The sequence below is a fragment of the Balaenoptera musculus genome, chromosome 1, assembly GCF_009873245.2.
Source record: "Balaenoptera musculus isolate JJ_BM4_2016_0621 chromosome 1, mBalMus1.pri.v3, whole genome shotgun sequence".
Lineage (NCBI taxonomy): Eukaryota > Metazoa > Chordata > Mammalia > Artiodactyla > Balaenopteridae > Balaenoptera > Balaenoptera musculus.
In genome coordinates, this window is record NC_045785.1 from 120,056,816 (window position 1) to 120,083,467 (window position 26,652).

The window sequence follows — 26,652 nt, forward strand, 5'->3', positions numbered from 1 at the left end:
AATAAGAATGCATTTTAGTATTGACTACATATTGAAATAAAATATTTTTAGTATAGTTAAATAAAATATTATTAAATTTATTTTATCTTTTAAAATATTTTAATGAAGTTACTAGAAAAGTTAAAATTACATACATGGCTCTACTATATTTTTGTTGGCTTGAGTTGACTAGAAGGTACTATGACTTAAAAAAGGAGGCTGATTTGTTTTATTTCCAGCTTGCTTCCTTAAAGCACAAATTAAATTCTTTGGCCTTCATAAAATTTGAGAATGTCTTTAAAAGTCCAAATTCAGATTAATAAACAGCCCATGAAAATTAACATCTATTCCAAAACCATTAAAGAGAAAAAATAAACCTTTCCATTTGCATTGTTCTTTATTCTCATGATTGCTTAGTGAATTAAGATGTCCAAAAACCCCAGTGTGTTTAGCCATAGCCATCCTCCGTTTCTTCTCTACAATAGCATTGTGTTGTAATGAAGACCATGAAAAAGCATTTCAGAAAATAGCCTCCAATATGAAGCAGCAATCAATATGCATGGTATATACGATCAAGTTAGAGAGATGTGCAGGAGAGATCCAAATATCTTTGGCCTGCTTAAACACATGCTTTCTGCTTGCCAGCCAACAAATCACTTCTATATATTACATAAGACTAAATTAATACCTACACGAAGACAGTTTATTGTGGATGATGGATCATGGGTTTGTTATTCATACATACAGAGCAGGGCCTTGGAAATCACATCATCATTGCATTCCCAGGGAAAGAAATGACTGTCACATCCAGACATGTTTATCATGGAGAGAGGCTGATCAGGGCCCATCTACTTCCCGGGAGAACACTGCCACCTCACATGACGAGTGCTCAGAGGGAAGACTTGGTGTTGACTGCCGGATGCCAGCAAAATATGAGTTCAGTATAGGTCCTCCTGGGGGTAATAAGAAATGATCTGGCTATACCCTACAGGCTATATTGTTAGGTTTAGGGGTCCCAAATAAAAGTGTTATTTAACAAAGGCAACCTACGTAGCATACACTCTACATTGGAGAGCAAAAATTATCTGTATTACCCATACTGCAATCAATGATATAATGTTGATGGACCCCAAACCCAAAGGTGCAAGTCCTAGCATAAATGTAGGAGGTGAATGAAGGACAGATTAAACTGAAGGGATGGGTCTCTTTGGCCTATGTCCTGACAAACTGTCTGGCTGCATCAGCAGAAGTTGAGAGCAATCGATACTTATGAAACAACAATACTGCCACAATCAGAGGCAGAGCGGGGTTAGAGTGCTATTACCATAAGTGGCTGAGTCGTTGATGTGAATGTCTATGTCATTTTGCATATCATTTGCATGTTATTTGGTGCAGTCCTGCCAATAAATAAACACAATTTATCAACTTGCACAACCTACCCTGACCCTTGTAAGTACACATGGAGGAAAATAAACTAGACCTGCAATGAATTACTACTTGTTTAGCATTTAAAAAAAAAAAAAAAATAGTTCAGGTCCAGGGAGTAGGTTACTAACTTTAACACTATCACCTAGGTAGAACGCTTCCTGTGGGCAAGGCTATGTTTTAGACATTTTTGTTTCTGGTCCTGTTGAATGGCTTCATATGGTAGGTACTTTCTGTGTATTTGTTAATGCTGATCTCACTAAGAAATATGTGTCTGTGTATTGCATACATGTGTCTCTTTCTCTCTCAGTCACATTTACTGAGTGCATCCCATATACTAGGAAGAGTAGTAAGTGTTTGACATACACTGTAGTTTAATCCTCAACAAAAATGGTCTAGTTTATAGATGATGGAACAAGGCTGTAAGCATTTGGGCAAACTCTTTGGGACACAGAGGTGGTAAGCTGTAGAATCTGGATTTGAACTCAAGTTTATCCAGCTTCAGAGCATGAGTTCTTAGCTACTTAACAATTGTACTGACCCTAACAATATATAATAACTTGATGATTCCCCAGGTTTTATGGCATATAAAATTTAGTGGACCCTGTTGAAGAAAAATGATGCAAAATTATGAATACAACCTTAGATATAAAAGTGAATATTTATTTACAATAAGAAGAGAAATCATAATAAATTAAAATACCACAAACATAATAAAATGCATAAAAGTAACATTTTTATTAATTAGCTGAGTTAATTTCTATACATCTCACAATAACTTTTCCTTAAAGATATTTGCTCTAAACTCTTTGATCATCTTTTTACATGAAAGCAATTTTTTTGTAATATTTTCTAACTAGAGAATAAAAAGACAATTCATTATTTTCTTCAACATGATTGATCAAAATTTGATTTTCATTATTAGTGGTAAAACACAACCTCACCCATGGACACATATATACACTGTTTGTCATACTGCTACGGGCTCGTGTCCAACAAAAATATAAATTCTATGGTATTTTATAATGGTACATTCTGCATAAAAAACAAGTATATTTCTTACAAGAGTGGATTTCTATCTTTACCAAGTGTTGATGAGGAGTGAATCTGCTGCTTACAATTTTAGATGTCTGATTCCTGGGAAATTTTTACTAATTTTAGACTAACTTCGGATGCTACACCTTTCAGACCTTGTTTCTCTTCTGTTGCCCATCTAGCTCTGGTACAGAGCCATTTATTTATTTCATCCTAAGACTTCCAGCCTGCAGCTTCATTTCATTAACAAGTAGGTCAGCTCAGAGGGCGGTACGGGTAATCCCGGATGCCATTCCAATGCTATGCTGGTTAGCAATACCTTAACTATATATGCAGAAGTGATGGCAAACTACATAAATCTACCCCACTAAATCTAACTTAAATACACCCCCAACTAATTTCCCGAACCCCCCAAATGACCACAGTCACTCTAATGACTCCTGACAAGGGGAAAGTGTATCGGAGTGGAAGGCAGAGTGGATTTAACTGATTGATGTTAAAATATTTTTACTTTTACAAACTTTACAAAATCTTATCATCAGGTGAACATTCTCCTAGAGTCCTTCCCAGGGCCTTGGGAGGGGCAATGCAAGGGAAGGGCCCTGAAGCTTAAGTTTCATTAGCTTCTTGGTATGTCTGCCTTTGTATCCATATTCTGTACTGCTTCATAGATGGCAAGGATCTGTCCATTCAGCTCCCTGCCATTCACAGAGTGGACTGGATCTATGACCGTAGGTATAGCCACATGTTCACTCCTCCAATTCCACTCTCCATTACCCATTCTATAACAGCACATGACATAATTGTTATTTGCAGCTTGTTTCATTTTAATAGCTCCACATCACTCAAGCCCACCCCCATCTCTATGTATCTACTCTCCATCAGTGCTTCTAAAACTATTTGGGTATGATGACCCATCTATAGACCTACCAGATTGTGCTCACCCTTGCTTATACTAATAAGTGTGATTTTAGGTATTGCTTGACTAAATACATAAAAGTTACTTTGTGTAGAGTACTTTTCAAGTTTTGTATATTTAGTATAATTAATGGTATACATTTTTCATTGTTATATTCATATTTCAATGTTTTATTTATTACATTATTACTTTAGTATATATTTATTATATTTCTTATTTATATATTTTTATTATTAAACGTATTATTTATTTGTTATAAGAGTATCTAAATGCATTTGAAATGTAGAAACATATATGTGGGGAGCCTGCTTTATATTCACTCTCAGATGATGTGTAGGTATATCTCTGAGCTTTTTGAAATGACTCTCTAGACCTCAGGAATTCTACAACTCACATTTCAGAAACTACTTCTTTAAGCCTTATGCTACCTAAAAATACTGCGGGTTGGGCTTCTCCAGACACCCAAAGTTTTAGGTGCAAAAAAAACAACCAAATCATTGTAGTGGTTACTGCAGAAAGGAATACTATCTAGTGTATAGGATGCCCTAAATTGAATTATTTGGAATCATAAATATCTGTATGAAAAAAGTAGACTTTCCTGTGATTTGGGACAGTTGGTTGAGAGGAAGGCACTGACCAATGTAAACTGAGGTTTGTGCTTCAGGCTTTGGAAAAAATGGGTTTGCAATCTCTTGGGGAGGGAATGTGTGGCCATCTTTCTTCCCCTGGCTGGCACCGCACATTGGCTTCATTTTAAAAATAGTGCTAGGGAGGGAGGAAAAAATGTAATGTATTCTTAACATGTTTATATGTCAGCAAAATCCCCAAAACCATTCAATAGATTAATCTTCTTGTTGACTTAAAAAGGATGGATTTCCAGCTATAACTGAGATTGGGAAAAATTGATTTCCATGTTCCTTATGACTGAATAAGATAAAAGCCACTACCCTGGCAAGCATCTCCAAGCCTGGATCCAGACTTCTGGAGGGCTGGCTAATTAAAAAGTCACTCCAAATACCAGCCCCGACCCTTCGAGGAGATCTGGAAAATGAATCAAGGGCAGGATGTCTATTTTTCAAGAATGATTTCCAGAATGTTATTTATTCTCACCATGACTGAACAACTGCAGTCAAAGGTGAAAATACTTTCTCTCCCTGTTCTTCTAACTCTTCCTCATTTTTCCCTTACCGTCTTCTCTTTCTCTCCACTTCTCAAGTTTCTTTTCCTTCCCATGATTTATGTAAAGACAGTTTCAAAATGAATGCGCCTCCTGGATTAAAGCTCTCCTACTGGGGCTTCCCTAGGGCGCAGTGGTCAAGAATCCACCTACCAAGGCAGGGGACACAGGTTCGAGCCCTGGTCCAGGAAGATCCCACATACCGCAGAGCAACTAAGCCTGTGCGCCACAACTACTGAGCCTGCGCTCTAGAGCTTTCGAGCCACACTACTGAGCCCACGTGCCACAACTACTGAAGCCCACACGCCTTACAGCCCGTGCTCTGCAACAAGAGAAGCCACCGCAATGAGAAGCCCGCGCACTGCAACGAAGAGTAGCCCCCGCTCGCCACAACTTGAGAAAGCCCGCGCTCAGAAATAAAGACACAACGCAGCCAAAAATAGATAAATAAATGAATAAATAAATTAATTAATTAAAAACAAAAACAAAAAACTCTCTTATTAAAGCTCAAAGCAATGGGGAGCCAATTTCTTTTTGAAACTTAGTTTACCCAATTAAACAGGAGACATTGCCTCTGTGCATGGATTTATGGTTAACACCCACATTTCCCCATGTAATCCTCATATGATACCTGTGAGGGGCCAATTATTATTGTTACTGCTATAAAGCCGTCTCAGGTAACTTGCAAATGACATAGAGCCAGTATTTGCCAAACCTGGGACAAGATCCCATATCTGTTTCTACATCTGATGAGTTTCACCCACATGATTAATAGTTCGTTGCATCACAAGCATGTTGAGTGAGAGGGTTCACACATTCACTCAGTCATTCATTCTTTCATTTCATCAATATTTATTGAGCACCTACTATGTCCTGGGCACTATGCAGTATGAGACAACAACTGTGAACCAGATAGGCAGGATCTCGGCTAGTAAGGAGTTTATCGTCTAGTGATACAGCTGATTTGAATATGAAGTTGAAATATTATGGTGAACTTCAAATTCTTCACAACATAAAATAGTCCAACTTCTCTAACACCTAGACAATATTCAAAGGGAAGGTCAATTTTAATGGAAAACATGGTAAATTAAGTGTTTTTTTAAAAAAGAGCCCGACTTTGATGAAACAGTCTTATGGGTTATATGGACCTAAGTGCTAGTTAGAAGTATTTGTTTTCCTGATTACACTTTTTATTATATTTTAATTTGTATATTTCTCTGCCATCCCTTTCATGCTCTTTCTTCTTCTCCTTTTAATTTTAAATTTAACACCCCTCCTGTTTCCTACCCCATCACCTATCTTCTATTTCAGTTCATTTCAAAAATGGAAGCAATTGGTCCTGTTTTGAATCAATAATAAGATGCCATTTTCCTGGCCAAACAAGACAGTTGCTGTGTGATTTATTGGTATTTTCCAAAGAATTCTATAAAGTTCTCCAAAGCACATGATTCTGAATATTTATGTAGTTATCTAAATAAGATAAGAAATTCTCAATCAGTAGGCTTAATCCTCTGACTCTTGATATGCAAACAACAGCAATAACAACAGTAACAAATAATACTAAATAGCACATTCTTCTGAATGTTTTACATATATTAACTAATTGAATCTTCATGACAAATTTTTTGAGGTGTGTACTATTTAAATCCCCACTTTATAGATGAGAGAAATGAGGCATAGAGAGAATTAATTTATCTAAGATTATAAACAAGTAAATGAAAGAGACTGGATTTAAACCCAAATCATCTATTTGCAGAGTTTTCTCTCTCAACCATGTATCTACAGCTCTCATAAAATCATTTAGACACCACTTGTTCAATTGACAACATTAGCAAATGGCATTTAAATTCTCAGGCCAGCCTTCCTAATCACCCAAGGCTGGGGTCAACTGGTATTTTATACCATCACCTGATCAGGTATTACACCTTCCCTGACTTTATTAGGCTCTTATCACTTTAACTTGTAAATTGCAGGGAAAGGGGGGCGGGAGTTTCCACTGGCACATCCCCAGAAATTTCCACTGTGGGTGGATCCTTCAGTAGAGGACTGTTATCTACATGTGCGTTTTATACACACATGGTGGGAAAGGAAGTACCGAAGAGTATTGCATGTGGAAAGAGGGAAATGGGGTAAAGTAGAACTTAAGGCAGTGGTTATTTGCGAGTGGGTAGCTGTGATAACAAGGTTTACTTTTACGGCTTCTTGGTGGGTGTGATCAGTAGGGAGATGTTCCCATAGTGATAGAGGTGTGGTGTATGTGGTGGTGGCGGTGTCTATGGGTGGGTAAGTTGAGCGTAAGCATATGACAGAAAAAAAATCCCAGCACATATTTTGTTCCTCCTCTCTCCCTTACATCCTCCCACCTCTCCTCCAACTCCAAATATCCACAATGTTCCATAGAAATTAAAATGGCTTAAGTGTGAAGAGGAATTTTTTCTTTTGAAACAGAGTGCAAAACCACACTCCTAACAACCAGATTCCCTATATAAATCTATTTTTAAGATGATTACAGGGTTTCCATAGCCATTCTAGCATCAACTGCTGGTTTTGTTTCCTCATCGTCAGTAAACCGTTGGCAGGATAGTGCACCAGAGGTATACTCTTTAAAGGGTATAATTGCATGGCACAGAAATGATCACTTTCTCGACGATGGGTTTCATTGGTCTCTCCCTTTGAGAATCCGGTTTAGAAGCTGGGCTTGTCAGTCCCTCCAAGCACACATTGTATTGTTTGTGTTGGTCTTGCAGCATATCATGCTGGCAACTACTAGGCAGAGGGTAGTAATTAAACCACACAATAGACTTCAAGGGATGAGGAGAAGACACTGTGTTTAAAATAAACACAAGAAGCACAGCCAGCTTCCCTAGGAAGGCTATCTGAGCAGTGTGGTGAGCCAAGTTTGGGCAGACTTTGCAAAGCAAGCTGGGAAATTCCCATGGTGCCAAGCCATTAGCCAGCATCTGAGGCTATATTCTTCCCAAGGATCTACCATAGGACCCCTTCTCCATGACTAACTTTCTCTGGGATGTAGAAACCTAGAAAGGTGGCTTTGTAGAGTTATATTCTTTCTAATGTCAGGGCCCAGACACTATGTAAATTTAGATTGATTTGGCAGCTATTTCTAAAAGGCAGGTCTAATAATGACAGGCACATGAACTGTAGTTCTGTTTCAGAACTAGAGGACAGATTAGGCAGAAGTCAGCCTCTGAAATGGAAGCTAATAAGATCAATGCATAATAGGTAAAATTACCTATTGGCAGAAGTAACTGATTCTGAAGAGATGATCATGATGTAATGATAAGACTAAGATACTCCCCAATTTCTATCTGGGGGAATTGAGAAAACTAGCCAGACAGAAGACCACAGTATTTCTCATGCTAATCAAGATGACCAGTATGCTGCCTCAGTACTGAAATGCAAATGGTGTTGAGAAACAAAAGCTCATATAATAAGTAACGACTATCTGAGATAATTATGTGTAGAGACTGGAATACAGTGAGATGCAGAGCAAGAAGGGATGGAAATTTAAGTAGTATTATATGGTGGAAAGGGCTTTGGGATGCTAACAGAAGTATCCATAGAGAGGAGAAGGGCACTTCACCTGGTGACCTTGACTAGATAAAGATAGATGTTACAAACATCTAGCAATTCTTTTCCTAAATGCATCTCACCAAGCAAGGTTCTGTTCTGTAACTTGGACTCTGAGTGCCCTGACCTACCAGGAGTGAGAATCCTGAGAATATTTGTTCATTCACTGACTTAACAAACATTTCCAAGTACCTCCATGTCCCAAGTACACCAGCACTAAGGTTACAGGTTAATATGGTTAACATTTTCAAGGGGTTCACAGTCTAGTTGGACAAACAGAGAATTCAACATATAATCATAATATGAAGAGACAGGATCTGTTAAAGAGAAAAGCATAGCATGGATTGGGAGTGCAGAGAGAAGGTACATTACCCAGGCTGTGGTGGGGAGGAGACAATGAAGCCATATTAGATGAGGGGAGATCTGAATTTATCCTTAAATATGAAGATTAGAAATGGAAATAGAGGGTTAGGTTGGTAAGTCAGGGTTGGCATTATGTTTAAATGAGGCAGGAGGGCATATTCAAAGCAGATGTTAAAAGCGTAGGCAATATAAAGAAGACATTGGAGAGCATTGTGTGTTTTGGGAAAATTGGAACATTTTTAATAGGTTGCGTGTGAGAGGAGGTACAGAAGGAGGTGAGGTAGAAAGGGGTTATATCGGGAATTGTCTTATTAGCAATCTGTAGGCAGAAAGGAGGTACTGAAAATGTTAAGCAGGGGAGTAATATGGTTGAATTTGCAATTTAGATAATATTTCCATACATGTCTCCCACTCCAGATGAATTGATATTCTGATGTGTGAATTTGGTAAATACAGATTTCTTCCTTTGGTTGAGTCCAAGAGCGTGATGATCTTTAGGTGGGCTGGTAAAATTGAGTTTTCAAGACTTCAAACTTGAGGGCTGGACTCTGGACCTATGAAAATCTCCCATCAAGTTTTCACCTGTGAGGCCCAGCTAGAAACTGTCATCTGATCTCTCTTTGACATATCTCTATCTGCAGAAACTTGGGTGGAAAATGGAATATGCAGTTAACATTCAAAACACCGTGACATGTCAGTAAGAGCTTACAGCGTGGAAATCATCCTTGGGAAAGGAAGAATCTTACCAACACAACTTTCTTTATGTGAAATCCTTTCTATTTTCTAAGCTTTTAAATGGTTTCTCCTAAAATAGTATGTTTGGCAATAATTAATAAAATAGTGTACCCTTTAAAAAAAGTGCTACTGATGGTTAAGATTATTTCACTATAAATCTTTGTCAAGGCCTCTTAGCTAATGGATTATCCCCAGTTCTGAAATGGTATTCCCTATTTTATTTTGTATTAAATTTACAAGCTGTCTACCCAGGGTGAACAGCATGTGATATAAAATCAAACTTTTGGAGAGATGATAAACAAGATCAAACACACACAAAGTGGGAATTATTCAAGAGGAGACTGAAAATTCATTACTTCAATTAAAATAGAATTTATGAGACACTATATGCTCAAATAAGAAAACATAGTATAAGATAGTGCAGGAGCTAAAAGCTTCAAGATAAAAAAAAAAAAAAAAAAATCCAGAGAACAACAGACATGATGTGTGATTCGTGCTCCAGGAGTACAGAGGAGAGTTACAGCAGGTGGGATTAGATTGAGAGGATGGGAAGGTTCCAAATGTGATGAGCACCATGAGCTGAGAAATATATTTCCTGAGCATGTGGGTGACAATGAGATTGCTAGCCAAAGTGGAGTGGGGATTCATGATGAAGGGGTTACCCCAGCCATTGGTATGCTGCTTCAAAGAGCACACATGACAGCAGGTAATTGTCACTGCATAACACAGTCAATACTGCGGAGTGTGTTTTTCAGCCTTTCAACATCATCTGACCAGCCTTGTCTACCTAGTCTTATCCTGGTAGGGCTCTGGGCCCTGCCTCTGAGCTATGTATATGCAGATGGTGAAGCTCACACAGTGGGAGGGACTCCAAACACAGGTTACACGAGCCCCGTCTCTGATCTGCACTTTGGATAATAAAGCTCATAACTCATAGAGCCTCATTCCCATCACGTGCTCAACCAAACCATGTCAGTGTCCTGCGTGATGGAGCGGCAGAGTGTAAATATAAAGCTACATAGAACTTTAGAACCAGCAGGGACCTCAGAGCCCATTCAGTCTAACCCTCTTATTTTACAGTTGAGGAAATGAAGGCCCCAGAGAAGTTCAGTAATTTTCTTGAAGTCACACAGCTAGTGGCAGAACTGGGACTAAAGTCCAGTTCACCAATCTCTGAGCTCAGTTCTCTTTTCACTCTATCACATTTTTTAAAAAGAAAGCTCTGTAAACATTCAAGATGTTATTCCTCCTTTCCCTTATTGGAGACCCTCTTGAACATCTATGCCATCCTTTAAATTCACTACTTTTCCTGTGATGCTCACTTAATTATCATAGTTTTAGTCCTGTGCAGAACACACATGGCCCCCGTTAGGTTGTTTATTTGGGACAAATAATACAATCCTTCTACCTGAATTTAATGTTTTGCCTCTTTCAAAACTTTTATATACATTTCTCCACTGGATTTCACAAAAGTTCTACAAGGTAAGCTGGGTAACCTTGTTCTCTTCATTTGACAATTAAAGGAAATGTACAGAGAGATTTACTGACTTTCTCTTAGTGATGGCATTGAAAGTAAAACCCCTTGATTCCTCAAATGAACAGAGGAGAACCAATGAGAAGAAACAATAGTTGGGCATGGGCTGAGAGATGTTACTTGCATCGTAAAGTTCACTTTTTGTCAAGCTTTGTTGTTATATATATAAACTTTGCCCAAGTTTCAAAGCCGTACCATGGAGAGGTCCACAAACCACAAAAGTCATATCTGAAATCCCAGATCATGCTGCTCTACCTTATACTATGCCCAAGAAGGAAAGCTCCAAGCCTGATGGAAAGGGACAGGATCTGTCAGTGTATTGGTGTGACTGGGCTGAAAAAGATTCAAATAGACATGATCTGTCTCTGGAGACAATTAGAAAACAGAGTGGGGGGTCATTTGTTACATCTCTCTCTTTGTTTCAAATGTGGCTGTTTAAATTTGAATTGAAAGTGTTTGGGGATTTTCTACAAAGGGAGCCACTTGGAAGGCTGCCGTTTCTTGTTATCAGTCATGTTTTACTACTGAGAGGAGGAAGGCCCAGAGGAACTTCAGAGCTCAGGCACAGGCAAAAAAAAAAAAAAAAAAAAAAAAAAAAAATGGGAGGGACTGATACGCAACACTATTTTATTCTCATGGCATCTGAACTTATAGACATTGTCTTCAAGGATAAATTAAAGATTCAGTACAAAAGAAGATTCCAAAGTACTTTAAATGAGCATCATCTGAAAGGTGGAATGAGTGTCAATAAAGGGAATTAATCTACTCATATTTTTTAAGCACTCACCATTGACTGTTACTGCATGAGTTAGAAAGAAATCAGAAAAATCAGACCTCATGGTGGCCCTCAGTAAATGTACAGCTAAGTTGTACTAGCTTTAACATGCTTCTATCAACTAAAACCTAAATTATAACCCAAGTCTCTGAACTGATAAATAAGTGGTGCAGAAGGGTGTTGTGAACATGTAGAGAAGATACATGGTCCACATTAAGTTAGACAGGAAGAGACAGAGTCAGTAGCATCTTTAAAGTTGTGGAGTAGTGTTGGATAATGTAGCAGCAGAAGAAGGAAAGACAACTGAGTTGGTTAGGGGCACCTGCTGCTTTCTTACTGCCTCTACCTTTTGCCTTTGCAAAGCAAAAGACTTACATGGTCTCCATTTGTGATTCTAGTGCCTAAGTCTGTTCTAAATGGAACAGGAAAGTCACTTGAACTCTTCATGCCTGACATGTTCCCATCTGTCATAAAGAGAATCATATTTCTTGTATAGATGCCAGCATTTCTGGAAATTTAGAAACAATGATGTTTAGTGAAAGTCCTTTAAAATGTACTAAGTGCTATAAAATTGTGAGGAATTATTACTGATTTTCTCTGTGTAACTCTGTAAGAGGCATCCACACTATCTGATTAGAATTGGAGTTTGCAGTTTCAATTCGACTTGATCACCCCATAAAGAGATAGGCTTCCTTATTTCTTTTTGACAAGTGTCTTTTCACCAAGAAGAACACAGATTGGGCAAGGTTTAGCCAAATCTAGTGATAGGTGTTAACACTTGGAATGTGATTTTAATAGCCAATAGGTATTTATAATTAATGTGCAATAACTCAATTATGCACATGTCTTTAAATTTAATAGGCCCAGTTAAGGTAAGATCATTAAGCACCCAATTGAATGTTAAACACATATATTTGAGGTTTAACGACTATGAGGCAGCTGCAGGATGGATTATGGGATTGTTAAAGGGCATTAAGAAAGTTGTTAATATTGTGGGGGTATTTAATTAATGTTTTAAAAAATCTCTCCTTTGAAATCCACCCAAAATGCTATGTGAAATCTGCTCGAGGAACAGGAACATAATTGACAGCATTACTGTTTAAACCCAACCACACCGAAGGAGAATACAACAAAACAGCCCTCTAATTAGCGTGAGAGATGACAACAACACAACAAAAAAACAGTCTCCAATGACAGGTGCAGCAAATAACAGGGCTGATGAAAGATTTTGCAATTAAAGATTCCGCTATGAAGATTAATGGAGTATTATCTTAAATTAATGTAAGGCAGGTTATCGGAGACGAGTGTCTGCCTTACAAGCTTCCCTCCTTTCCTACTTCTCTTCCCTTAATTCGTTTCCATGTCTCTGAGTCCTCTTTACTATCCCTCAGTATTCAAATGACTTTTTACTTTATAGTTTCTGTATTCTTTTCCTACCTGCCCATGATCTTTCTTCCTTTTGATCTCATCTCTCATCTCTCTCTCGCTCTGTCTTACCTGGAAGGTCAAAATAAAATGGGTCCAACTCAGTGTCAATGTTCTGTCTCTTATACCCACCATCTCACTAGGTTCTCTCACTCTACATCAAGAGTAGTTTGAACTATAAATTCACCTCAAGGCTCAAGGATCACATAACTTTGCAATATTCAAGATGTCCTCCTTTGTTTAGTTTCCCTTTTTATTACAATATTTAGTCTTGGTGTCATAATTTCACCATTCATTCTCTCAATAGATATTTATTGGGTGTATACTACATGTCAAGCCTTATTCTAGACACTGGAAGTATAACAGTAAATAAAACAGAAAAAGTCTCTGTATTCATGAAATTTACATCCTAACTGAGAGAACAGAAAATAAATACGAAAAGAGACGTATGGCAGGTGGTGATGGATTCAATGGAAAAAAATACAACAAAGAAATGAGGAATGGAATGCCAGGGATGGCGGATGATATTTTAGAGTGATCTTATGAATAGTGACATTGAAACTGATATCTGAAGGGGATGAGGCAAGGAACTATAAGGAAGCCTGTTTGGTTGGAACAGCATGAAAGAGGTAAGAGATAAAATCAGAGAAGTGGTAGGGGGGGCAAATTATTTAGGGGTTTATTGGGAAAGTAAGGACTTTGACTCTTATTCTGGATAATATGGAAAGCCACTAGAGGATTTTGAACATAGGAGAGATATAAGTAAGTTAAGTTTTTTTTTTTTTTTAAAGCAAGCATCTGCCTTTTTTTTTTACTTACTTACTTACTTACTTACTTAATTAATTAATTTTTGGCGTGTTGGGTCTTCGTTTCTGTGCTAGGGCTTTTTCTAGTTGTGGCGAGCGGGGGCCACTCTTCATCGCGGTGTGCGGGCCTCTCACTATCGCGGCCTCTCTTGTTGTGGAGCACAGGCTCCAGACGCGCAAGCTCAGTAGTTGTGGCTCATGGACCTAGTTGCTCCGCGGCATGTAGGATCTTCCCAGACCAGGGCTCGAACCCGTGTTCCCTGCATTGGCAGGCAGATTCTCAACCACTGCACCACCAGGGAAGCCCGCAAGTTAAGTTTTGAAATCACTATCCTAGCTGCTATGGAGTGGGCCATTGTAGTGGTTCTGGAGAAGAAACAGTAATAGATAACAGAGGAGAGAATTAATAGTGGTTTGCAGCTGGAAGGCTGTAGTACAGGTGCATGACAAGAGGTCAGATTCTAGATGTCCTCTAGAGGTAGAATCAATAACATTAGGTGACAGATTTATTTTTTAATTGAAGTATAGGTGATTTACAATGTTGTGTTAGTTTCTGGTGTACAGCAAAGTGATTCAGATATATATATAGTAGTTTGTATCTGTTAATCCCAGACTCCTAAGTGATCCTTCTCCCACCCCCTTTACCCTTTGGAAACCATAAATTTGTTTGTTTTCTATGTCTCTGAGTCCATTTCAGTTTTGTAAATAAGTTCATTTGTATCATATTTTAGATTCCACATATAAGTGATATAATATGATATTTGACTTTCTTTGTCTGACTTGTTTCACTTAGTATGATAATCTCTAGATCCATCCATGTTGCTGCAAAAGGCATTATTTCATTCTTTTTTATGGCTGAGTAGTATTTCATTGTATATATGTACCACATCTTCTTTATCCATTCATCTATTGCTGGACCTTCAAGTTGTTTCCATGTCTTGGCTATTGCAAATAGTGCTGCTGCTTTTATTTCTATTACCTTGGGAGACTGACCTAACAAAACATTGTTGTCATGTCTATGACATCATTTGCTGACAGATTGAATGACTCTAAACTTTTGGAACTAAATTAGAAGACTGAAATTTCCATTTACTGATGATGAAAGTTTAGTGGGGGAAATCAGGGATTTCTTTGTGGACATGTTAAATGGAGCTATGAAGTAGCCAATTGGATACAGGAGTCTGGATTTCAAGGGAGCTTCCAGGATGAAAGCAAATATTTGGAAATTATTGGCATATGGATGGTATTAGAAGCCATGAGCCTGGATTATACCACCTAGGGAGATGGAGAAGATGGGAGGTCATGAAACTGAGCCTCTATAGGTTTGAGAAATAGGAGGAAAGAAACAGAGAAGACTGAGAACGAACAGCCAGGCAGAGAGAAAACACACTAAGAAAAGAAATAAGAAAGTGTTTCAAGTGGGAGGAAATGATCAATTGTGTCAAATGCTGCTGATGGGATGAGTAAGATGAAAACCGAGAAATGTGTATTGGTTTAGCAACATCACTGGTGACCTTGTCAGGAGCTATTTCAGTGAAGTCCTGGGTTAAAAGACTGATTGGCATGCATTAAAGTGAGACTAGAAGAACTGGAGATAGTGAGAATATAAATCTCTTTGGAGAAAAGTTGCTTTAAAAAAGAGCAAATAAATGGAGTAATACATGGAGAAGGATGTGAGATCAAGAAAAAATATTTGTTTTAAAGTTGAGAGATATTATAAAGTATTTATATGCTATTCAGAATAGAGGAAACTTTTATGAGGTAGGGTAGAGAAGGGGTACTGCTAGAGTATTGTCTTTGAGTAGGCAAGGGAGGAAGGGACCTGCTGCACAAGCCATGGAATGGGGTTTAGATGTGACCATGGTCAATTCATTCATAGCAGCAAAAAGGAAAACAGAGTATGTGGGCATAGATAAGGACAGTTTTGTAAATGTGATAATGGAAGAGTGTGGGCATTCTGTTCTAATTGCTTTTACTTTTTTGTTTATATATAGTTAAATAGGAAGTAAGGTCATCAGCTAAGAAGGAGAATGAGGAAGAAGGAGCTGGAGGTTGGGGGACAAAGGAGAAGGTAGGAAATACTCATGAGGAAAGAGGAAAAGGAAATAGACTGAGGAAATATAGCAGGATTGCTGAGTGATGTTAATAGTCTACTTGAAGCTAGTGGTCATGAATGTTAAAGTGACATCGAAGAGGATGGTTGTGGGTGTTTTCCTGGGTAAGTGTGGGTGCAGGGTAGGTAGAGAGCTGCATATAACTAGGTTTGGGATTTTTGCAAAGTAAGTGTAATAATGACAGAGAGAGACAATGGAGATGAGGGTATATGCAATGATAGGTTTCAAAAAGTAATAGGTGATAGAATTTAAGCTAGGTATTGGTAGGGGGGATGAAAGATCATGAGGGGGAGGAAAGGACAATTAAAAGGTGGTATGACCTTCAGATTTCATGTCCCAGTGGAATGATTGATTGCTAGAACTTGATGCAAGGGGAAGTAAGATGGAAAAATAAAAGGCGGTAGTTAGATAATAAACAAGGTGTCCGAAGATGACTGTAACAAGGAGGCATAGCTGATGGTGTGCACTGATGGCATAAATGTCCTCCCTGAATAGTGTAAAGGAAGGAAGGCTGTTACGATGGTCCAGAAATGGAAGCAGCAAGAGGAGTGAGAAGAGTATCTATCCCACCTGATGGTACTGGGGGAGGAGTTGGAGGGGAAGAGAAACATCTACAATAGGAGGGGGTTACAAGGGAACTGATGTCCTCAGGAGAGAGTTAGGGTAGGTTCAAGTTAGACCAAGAGAGGAGGATATTTTGAGAATAGTTTGGGAATAGAAGAAAATCTAGTGATGAGGGAGCAAAAGTTCCATAGGACACAAAAGAAAGCTATTAGGCAATAGGCAGGATTTGGAAATGGAGTCCTGTAAGGGATATCCAGAGTATGGGTATTGGGATAAGAGTATTGGAGGGGGGTGATAAATTACATGAGGGTCTTGTACTGATTTCCAGAAACCATGATAAACCATTAATCCTGACAGCAAGAGAAATGGTGGTGGTGAGGCTATGGGCACTGATCTGAAGTAGGGGCAGGAAAGAAAGATAGAATCTTGACAAGACCTAATGGAACTTTGAGCCCTCAAATTTACTCCATTCATATGTTCCATAACCTAAGACTAGAGGGGCTACATGTTGTGCTGAGAACCACTGCTGTCAGCACCAGCTCTCCTCCATCTCAGGATATTCTAATGGCCTTGCTCATCACAGCTCAAAAAGTAGGACCCAATATTACCACTGTGGTACATGGGAAATGAGAGGGCTACAGAATCAGGTGATGAGGGGGAAAATAGAGTTAATGACCAGAGAAGCTCATAAATGGGCCCTGCTGGTGGCACTGGGCACTTTTGGTGGGCAGCACTAGATCTTTAGCAGGGAGTAACCCTCACAGGTGCCACCAAGGAGGAGTGTGAATCACTCAGGACTAAGGAATCAGGATAATAAAACAGCATAGTGCCTTGAAGCCAATTACCATTGCAATTAGGTTGACACCCAACCCTAGTTATCTCCAAGGGTGGTGTGACCTGGAGAAAAATGGTTACTGTGTATAATATATATATAGCATATATATATATATATTATACACATATGTATTGTGTATATATAACATGTATATTCACATATATATGAATGTGTATGTATGTATATATACATGAATATCCCATGAGAAAACAATCAGTATAGACTATTTGTAGGCACTAATTCTGTGACTATGTAAAAATAACATGAAAATAGCGTTTCACCTCTATGTGTACAAGAGTGTATCATGGTAAAGTTGCACATTGCACATGTCTAGCTCTTATCATAGGGCAAGACAGTTCTATGATTTGTGCTTTCTTTCTGGCTTTTCCAAGATACACAACTGGCCACCAGGAGAGAGGTCAAATTCCCTGAGTGCCCTTTAGCCTGAGTTGAACTATTTCCACCAAGCTATTCATTCATCTTCAGACTCCCCACACTGTACTGTACTCGCCCCCAATCCAGATTGCTAAAATGACAATACAGGGTGACCATGGAACCCCATTATTTCACCAGCAACACAGGGAACATTTTTTTACCTGATCAAATGAGATTCAGTTACATGTCAAGGAAAACTGGCATCAGCAGCTTGTATCATTTAATAAAACCTAAAGTTACAAGAGTCCTGAATAGTTCCCTTAGAAGCTATTTTAAGTGGACAGCCCTTCCCCAGAAAGCCCCGTGAGTGCAGAATAACAGAAATTAATTTTAGCAAGCACTTTTTAACCTACATTTGGGGACAAAAATGCCAGGAAGCCTATTATATAATTGAAGCAAAAAGAAATTCTCTGGGTGTGACAAAAAAGTTGTCTGTCTCAAGTTACTGTAAATGGAAAAATGATATACTGAAGAGCTTGGTATTTCAGAAGTCCAATAGTGAGAAACTTTATTTGCTGAGAAGGCAAATTAGGGCACCTGGATGTTAAAGAACACTTGACACTCTGGGCAGTGGAGGCTGCTGGAATGTTCCTATTGGCTACTTATTGTCCCAAGTTGTATTAAGCCTTCCACTGGAAACAGTATTTCCATAATGAAGTATGAAGATCAAAATCCTAATTTGTTCATCTGTCAGAACCCCTAAGGGTCCTAGATCTGCTTTAGCCCTGAGCTCTTTACAAAGTAGAGAGACCAGCATAAGGGAATCAAAATTTCATTGTACCTTCCTTATCTTATTCAGTATTCAAGCTGATTATATTCACAGCTATCTGATCCTGTCCATTCTCTGGCACTACCACTCTGTGCTACCTACCACTTGTCTCTAGCCTCCTGTCTCCTTTTCAGACCTCAGGTGGCTTTTTTCACCACAGCTTCACTGTAGAGTGCCGGCTTACCCACTTGAGAGAGGGTGACCTTAGCCAGGTCACAGGATCTCTCTAAAACTCTTTTCACCTGTAAATAAATTTGAAAATGAAGCCAAAAAATGTTTTTTTAAATAAAATAAAATAATGAAGCCAAATCCGGCCTTTGTACCCTGACATCAAGTTAAATCTTGGAGACAGAGTTTTGGGCAAAGTAGAAAAGAATAGCTTTATTGCTTTGCCAGGCAAAGGGGGCCAGAGCAGGCTAATGCCCTCAAAACTGTGTGTCCCAACCTGGAGGGGTAGTGAGGAGTTTTATAGTAATGGTTCAAAGAAGGTGTGATCAGCTCATGGACATTCTTCTGATTGGTTGGTGGTGAGGTAAGTGGGAGTCAGCATAATCAACCTTCTTGTTCCAACTGGTCTAGTGTCTAAGTGCTTGTGGACAGCATACAGTTAACTTCTCCCACCTGGTGGGGATTTCAGTATCTGCAAAACAGCTCAAAGACATTGTTATGTGTATCCCTTGAAGAGGAACCAGGACCCTGCTCCAAGGCTGCACTATTGTTTCTTGACTGTTCCTCCCTTGTCTCTCAATCCCCTCCCTTCCCTAATTAGCAGCTGTTTGAACCTGCTCCTTGGAACTCAGAAAAGGTCATGGAGGCTGAATGAAGCCTATTTCCTATAATCAAGAATTGGGGGACACAGAAAGGTTTTTGTGCCCAGGAGTCCCACAGGGTCCTGCTTGATTTCAAAAATATTAACTTCACATTGTTGTTGAGTAAATCAAGTAAGAAAAAGATAAGATATTTTGTAAATTATAATAGGTTATACAAATATAAACAATCTTCTTTTTTAATATGATCTGACTTCTTCAAAAACCAAACTGCCAACCAAATTCTGACCTTGGTCTACTCTCTGCTTGAACTTAGTAACCAGTTTCTTTCCTGATGGAAGTGAATGTCCCCGGAAGATGTTTGTTCTCTTAACTGACTGACTGGAGCTATGTTGTACATAGCTTCCATTCCTCCACTGCCTTAGCTTCAGTCCACCCACTGTCCACCCACACTTCCCTGAAATGCTCTGTAAAAGTCACTACTATTATGTGTCCTTCTAAAAAGATTGCACAACACTAGCAACCCCTGCTGTATAAGAAAGCCATGATAAAAAGTGATATAAAAATATACGTCAATTTATCTTATGATCTTTCATATTATTTCATTGGAAATCCATCAGAGCCCTTGAGATAGGAAATATTATTCCAGGTTTTCGTATGAAAAAAAAGGAGACTTATAGAAGTTAAACGTGTTGCTCATGGACTATATTTTCATGACACTTTCTTGAGTCAGGAAATCTAGGGTTTATTCACCAGGTTTCAGCATGTATCAGATGGCATACACAAGCTAGGTCATTGAAGAAAGTTTAATAAAGGGATTATTTACAAAGAGCTAGGCGAGGCTTAGGGAAACCAAGAAGGGATGGTGCAGTACCTTGGGCTAAGCAACAAAAGGGAGTTATTACCACTTTTAGACATAAAGGGCAAGAGAGAAATCTGTTAAAGGAACCTGAAGAGAGCGTTATATGGAAAGTCTGTCTACTGAACACAGTCGTGCAGGGAAATACTCAGAGAAGTAAATTCTGCAGCTTTATTCTCCAGTCTCCTCCTTGATTCCTTGCTGTTGTCTATCATTGCCTGAACACAACTGGAAGCCAGAGGCCAAGGGCCCAGAATAGGACAGTGATGAATGGAAAGAGGATCTAGAGGGACAAATGAAAGCTACATGGGGAAAGTGATCACACTTGCCCTGGAATATAGATACCACACCAATTTCTCTCTCTCTCTATCTCTCTTTTTATTTTCAAATAGTTTTAGATTTACAGAAAAAATTGCTAAGATAGTCCATAAAGTTCCCATATACCCAACATCCAGTTCCCCTATTATTTCTTACCTTATGATAATGATACATTTGTTGCAACTAATAAACCAATCTTGATACATTGTTATTAATTAAAGATCATACTTTATTTAAATTTTTTTGGTTTTTATATAATGTCCTTTTTTTTGGTATAGTATCTCACAGGATACCACATTACATTTAGTAGTCATGTCTCCTTGGATTCTTCTTGGTTATGACCATTTCCCATGCAAAATCCTTAATCCCATCATCTGCCATCTATTTACTTACTTGTTCAATTAAAGTATGCATGTATAGTGGTTTCAGAATTTTAACCCATACTCCTATGGGAAACTTTACCAACTAGAGTACAGTGCTTCTGTACAGTTCCTTTTGCATTTAGTATAACAAACTCCACTCATTTTCAAAATTAGTTAGATCAGCACATTTCCCCCCCACTCCATTCCATGAGGTTGTTTCATATGTTTGTAAAACAATTAAATCATCACATTCATCATTCCATCCTAGGATCCTCTAACCTCCTAAAAAATGATTGCATACATCAAAGTTTACCTTTCATGTGTAAAATTTCTGTGGGTTTTGACAAATGCACACTGTCATATGTCTACAATTAAAGTATCATACAAATAGTTTCACTGCTGTAAAATATCCCCTATACTTCACAGATTTAACTTCCCATCCCTCAAATCCCTGGAAATCTGTTTACGATGTCTTCTCCCATTGTGTCGCTTGATTTTCATTTTAAGTCTCCTTCACAGAGCAAAAAAGTTAATTTTAATAAAAACCATTATAGCAACTTTTTCTTTTCTTTCATGGATCATGCATTTGGTGTTACACTTAAAATCTTATCATCAAACCTAAGGTCATATAGATCTTTAACTATGATTTCTTCTAAAATTTTTATAGTTTTGCATTTTACATTTAGGTCTATGAATCATTTAAAATTAATTTTTGTATATAGCATAAAGTTTGTGTCCAGGTTAACTTTTTTTTTTTTTTTGGTATATGGACATCCAGTTGTTCCAGCACCATTGGATGAAAAGGTTATTCTTTATCCATTGAGTTACCTTTGTACTTTTGTCAGAAAGCAATTGATTTAAAACTAATAAATAAATTCAGCAAATTGCAGGATACAAAATCAACACACAAAAATCAGTTGCATTTCTATACAATAACAATGAATAATCAAAAAAGAATATTAGGAAAACAATTTCATTTACAATAGCATCAAAGAGAATAAAATACCTAGAATAGACTTAACCAAGAAGGTGGAAGTTACACTGAAATCTACAAATCACTGCTGTAAGAAATTGACACAAATAAATGGAAAGACATATCATGCTCATGGATTAGAATATTTAATTTTGTTAAGATGTAAATATACCATAGGCAATCTATAGACTCAATACAATCACTAGCAAAATCCTAACTTTTTTTGCAAGAACATGAAAATTCATCCTAAAATTCATATGGAATATCAAGGGACCCGAAATTGTCAAAACAATCTTGAAAAAGAAGACAAAGTTGGAGGACTTATATTTTTCTGATTAAGAACTTACTACAAGACGTGGATGGACCTAGAGACTGTCATACAGAGTGAAGTAAGTCAGAAAGAGAAAAACAAATATCATATATTAACACATATATGTGGAATCTAGAAAAATGGTATAGATGATACTATTTGCAAAGCAGAAGTAAAGACACAGGCATAGAGAACAAATGTATGAATACCAAGGGGGAAAGGGGGGTGGGAGGAATTGGGAGATTGGGATTGACATATATAAACTTTTGATATTATGTACAAAATACATAACTAATGAGAAGCTACTGTATAGCACAGGGAACTCTACTCAATTCTCTGTGGTGACCTAAATGGGAAGGAAATCCAAAAAAGAGGATGTATATGTATACGTATAGCTAATTCACTTTGCTGTACAGTAGAAACTATCACAATATTGTAAAGCAACTATACTTCAATAAAAATTAATTTGAAAAAACTTACTACAAAGCTACAATTATCAAAACAGTGTGATATTTTCATAAAGACAGACATATAGACCAATGGAATAAAATAGAGAGCCCAGAAATAAACCCTCACACTTATGGTCAAATGATTATTGATAAGGGTGCCGTTTAATGGGGAAGAGACAGTCTTTTCAAAAATGGTGCTCAGAAAACCTAGATATCCATATGCAAAAGAATGAAGTTAGACCCTTACCTTGCACCACATACAAAAATTAACTCAAAATGAATACAAACCTAGACATAAGAGTTAAAACTATAAAACTCGTAGAAGATAACATAAGGGAAAAGCTTCATAACATTGGATTTGACAATGATTTCTTGAATATGACACTAAAAGCATAAGCAGCAAAATAAAAATACATAAATTGAATTTTATCAAACTTAAATATTTTGGTGCTGTGTTTTGTGTTGTGTTAAGATAACCACTAGAATGCAAGAAAATATTTACAAATCATATATGTTAAAAGGGATTAATATTTATAATATATAAAGAACTCTTACAACTCAACAAAACCAAAACACAAACAACCAGATTTTAAAAATGAACAAGGAATTAAAGAGATATCTGTTTAAAGAATATATACAGATAATCAATAAGAAGATGAAAAGATGTTCAATATCACTAATCATTAGGAAAATGCAAGTCAGAACTACAATGAGATACCATTTCATACAAATTAATATGGTTATTATAAAAAAAGAGCAAATAATAAGTGTTGCTGAGGATGTGGAGAAATTGGAACTTTTGTGCATTCCTGGTGGGAAAGCAAAATGGTATAGCCACTGTGGAAAATAGCATGGCAGTTTCTCAAAAAATTAAACATAGAATTACCATATTATCCAGCAACTCCACTTTTAGGTGTATACTCAAATAAGCGAAAGCAGAGACTCTAACAGAAGCTTGTATACCAATTCCATAGCAGCATTATTCATAATAGCTAGAAGGTGGAAAACAACATGAATGTCCATTGACTGAATGGATAAAGAAATTTCATGAAATTAGTCCATTTCATCTAAGTTATCAATTTTTTTTGGCATAGACTTGTTTGTAGTTTATTACCTTTTAAACGTCCATGAGTTCAGTAGTGATGACTCTTTCATTTTTAATATTGACAATTTATGTCCTTTGTCTTATTTCTTGGTTTTCTTGGTTAGGAGTTTATCAATTTTATTGATCTTTTCAAAGAACCAACTTTTGGTTTTATTGGTTTTCTCTATTCAAATTCATTGATTTCTGCTTTAATTTTTATCATCTATTTTCTTTTGCTTCCTTTAAGCTCAAATTGCTATTCTTCCTCTAGTTTCCTAATATGGAAATTTTGGTTATTTATTTTAGATCTTTCTTCTTTTCTAATATATGTATTTAATGCTATGAATTTCCCTCTAAGCACTGCTTTCACTGCATCTCACAAATTCTGATAAGTTGTATTTTAATTTTAATTTAGTTAAAAATATTTTAAGTTTCTCTTGAGACTTCTTTGACCTATAGGTTTTCTAAAATTGTGCTGATTTCCAAATATTTTTCAGCTATATTTGGATTATTTCTAGTTTAATTCCTGTTTGCTCTAAAAATATACTTCAAATGATTTCTACTCTTTAAAATTTGTTAAGAGTTGTTTTATGATCCAGAAGATATGGTCTATCTTGGTGATTATTCCATGTGAGATGAGGAGAATATGTATTCTGCTGTTGTTGGATAGATGTCAGTTAAAATCAAATTGATGTCAGTTAAATCAAATTGATTGATGGTATTATTCAGGTCATCTATATCTTTACTGATTTTTTGCCTTCTTGATTTAGCAATTACTGGCAAGGATTTTGAAATCTCCAACTATAATGGTGGAATTTTCTATTTCTTCTTTCAGTTCAAGCAGACTCACCCCATGTATTTTGATGTTCTATAGTTAGGTGCATACATGTTTAGGTTTGTATGTCTTCTTGGAGAATTGATCTCATTATCATTATGTAATACCCCTCTTGATCTCTGATTATCTTCCGTTTTCTGAAGTTAGCTTTGTCTGAAATTAATATAGCTCCTTCAGATTCCTTTTGATTAGTATTAGCATTGTATATCTATCTCTATCCCTTTTTTACTTTTTTTTATTGTGGTAAAAAATATATATAACATACAATTTACCATTTTGAGTGTACAGTTCTGTGGCATTAAGTACATTCACATTGTTTTGCAAACATCACTACCACCTCTCTATAGAATTTTTCATCTTTCCCAACTGAAACACCTTACCTCTTACACACTAACTGCCTCCATTCCTTTTCCCCAGCCCTGGAAACCATCATTCTATTTTCTGTCTCTATGAATTAGACTATAATAGGTACCTTATATAAATGGAATCATACAATATTTGTCCTTTTGTGACCGGATTATTTGACTTAGCATAATGCTGAGGTTCATCAATGTTGTAGCGTGTGACAGAATTTTCCTCCTTTTTAAGGCTGAATTATATTCTACTGTATGTATACACCACCTTTTAAAAAAATTCATTCATCTATCAATAGACGCTTTGTTGACCCATCCCTTTATTTTTAGCCAACCCGAATTTTTTTTAAAGTGAGTTTCATATTAACAACATACAGTGAAGTCTTGTCTTTTTTTTAATCCAGTTTGACAATCTCTGTTTTGTAATTGGTATATTTAAACCAGTCACAATTAAATGATTATTAATATAATTGGATTAATATCTACCATGTTTGTAACTTTTATATCCATTGCATTTGTTCTTTATTTCTTGTTTTCTCCTTTTTCCTGCCTTCTCTGATTTTAATTGAGTACTTGATATAATTCTATTTTACCTCCTCTTTGGCATATAAATTATACATCTTAAAAATTTTAGTGGTTTTTCCATGGTTTATAATATACATTTATAACTAATTTAAGTCCATCTTAAAATAACACTATATCACTTCAAATGTAATGTGGTAACTTAGAATATTCCCAATTCCTTGTTATGATAGTGCTACAATCACCCAGTACATCATAGTTATTATTGTTTTAAACAAACTTATCTATATTATTTTCTTTTTAGTAAAAAAAAAAAAAAAATCTATTTAGTTGAACACCCACATTCCATCAGCTTTGTGATATAACGTATCTCTCAATTTTTTGATATCAGTCACCATAAACTTAGTGAATCAGATCACTTTAGAAATTAAAGCCATACCATTTCCCACTAAAAACAAAGATGACTGATAAAGTAATTTGTTTGCCAATGTTATTTTTTCAGACAACTGGACTGGTTGATTTTCCATGAATGTACAGACTGGCCATTTGCAGGTCAATGGTTAAGGTCTAGTTATTCAATTTCTTCAATCCAATTCAGACATTATGTTGTCTGGAATAAATGGCCCATGTCCGTATAGTTTAGTAGTTATGACAAGCATATAAAACTGATTATTCAGCAATAAATCCTTTGCTTTGTAAGCAGTTCCCAACCTAGAAATAGGTGTGGTTCCAAAAGTTCATTCTAAACTAGTTGTTTAAAACTTAGAATGCATAACCAATAAAATACTAAAGAGGCTTAAAAACAAGAGTTAAATTCTTAACTAGAATGTTGAAAAAAAACAAAACTTGATTAAACCATGTCTTGTGTTTCTAGTACTGGAGACAAAATATGTATTTTGAGTTGTAATCTAGTAATTGAGGAATGCATGCATTCTTCCATGTTTCAGTTAACAATAATTTTAGCTGTTGTGAAAAACAAACACTAAAACATATAATTGTTCAAACATGGCATAAATGTATTTCTCCTTGTAAAGTTTAAAAGTGATAGTTCTGACTGGCCCTTCTCCAAGCAGTGATTTAGAGTTCCATGTCCCTTCTTTCTTACAGTTTTTCAATTTTCAACACCTGGCTTCCAAGGTCACTGAGTTAATCTGCCTGAAGCTGAGGGATGGGAAAAGTGCATGTAAATGGGGTCCAGTCTGAGGAAAGAGGACAAAGGGAAAGTGGGTGAAAAGGCTGCCACTCAACTCTAGTCCCAATAAGGAGCTGAGGTGAAAACAAACAGAACAACTTGATTTTAATCTTATTTGATCTCCTAGGAATATTCAACTCTCGATCTCTA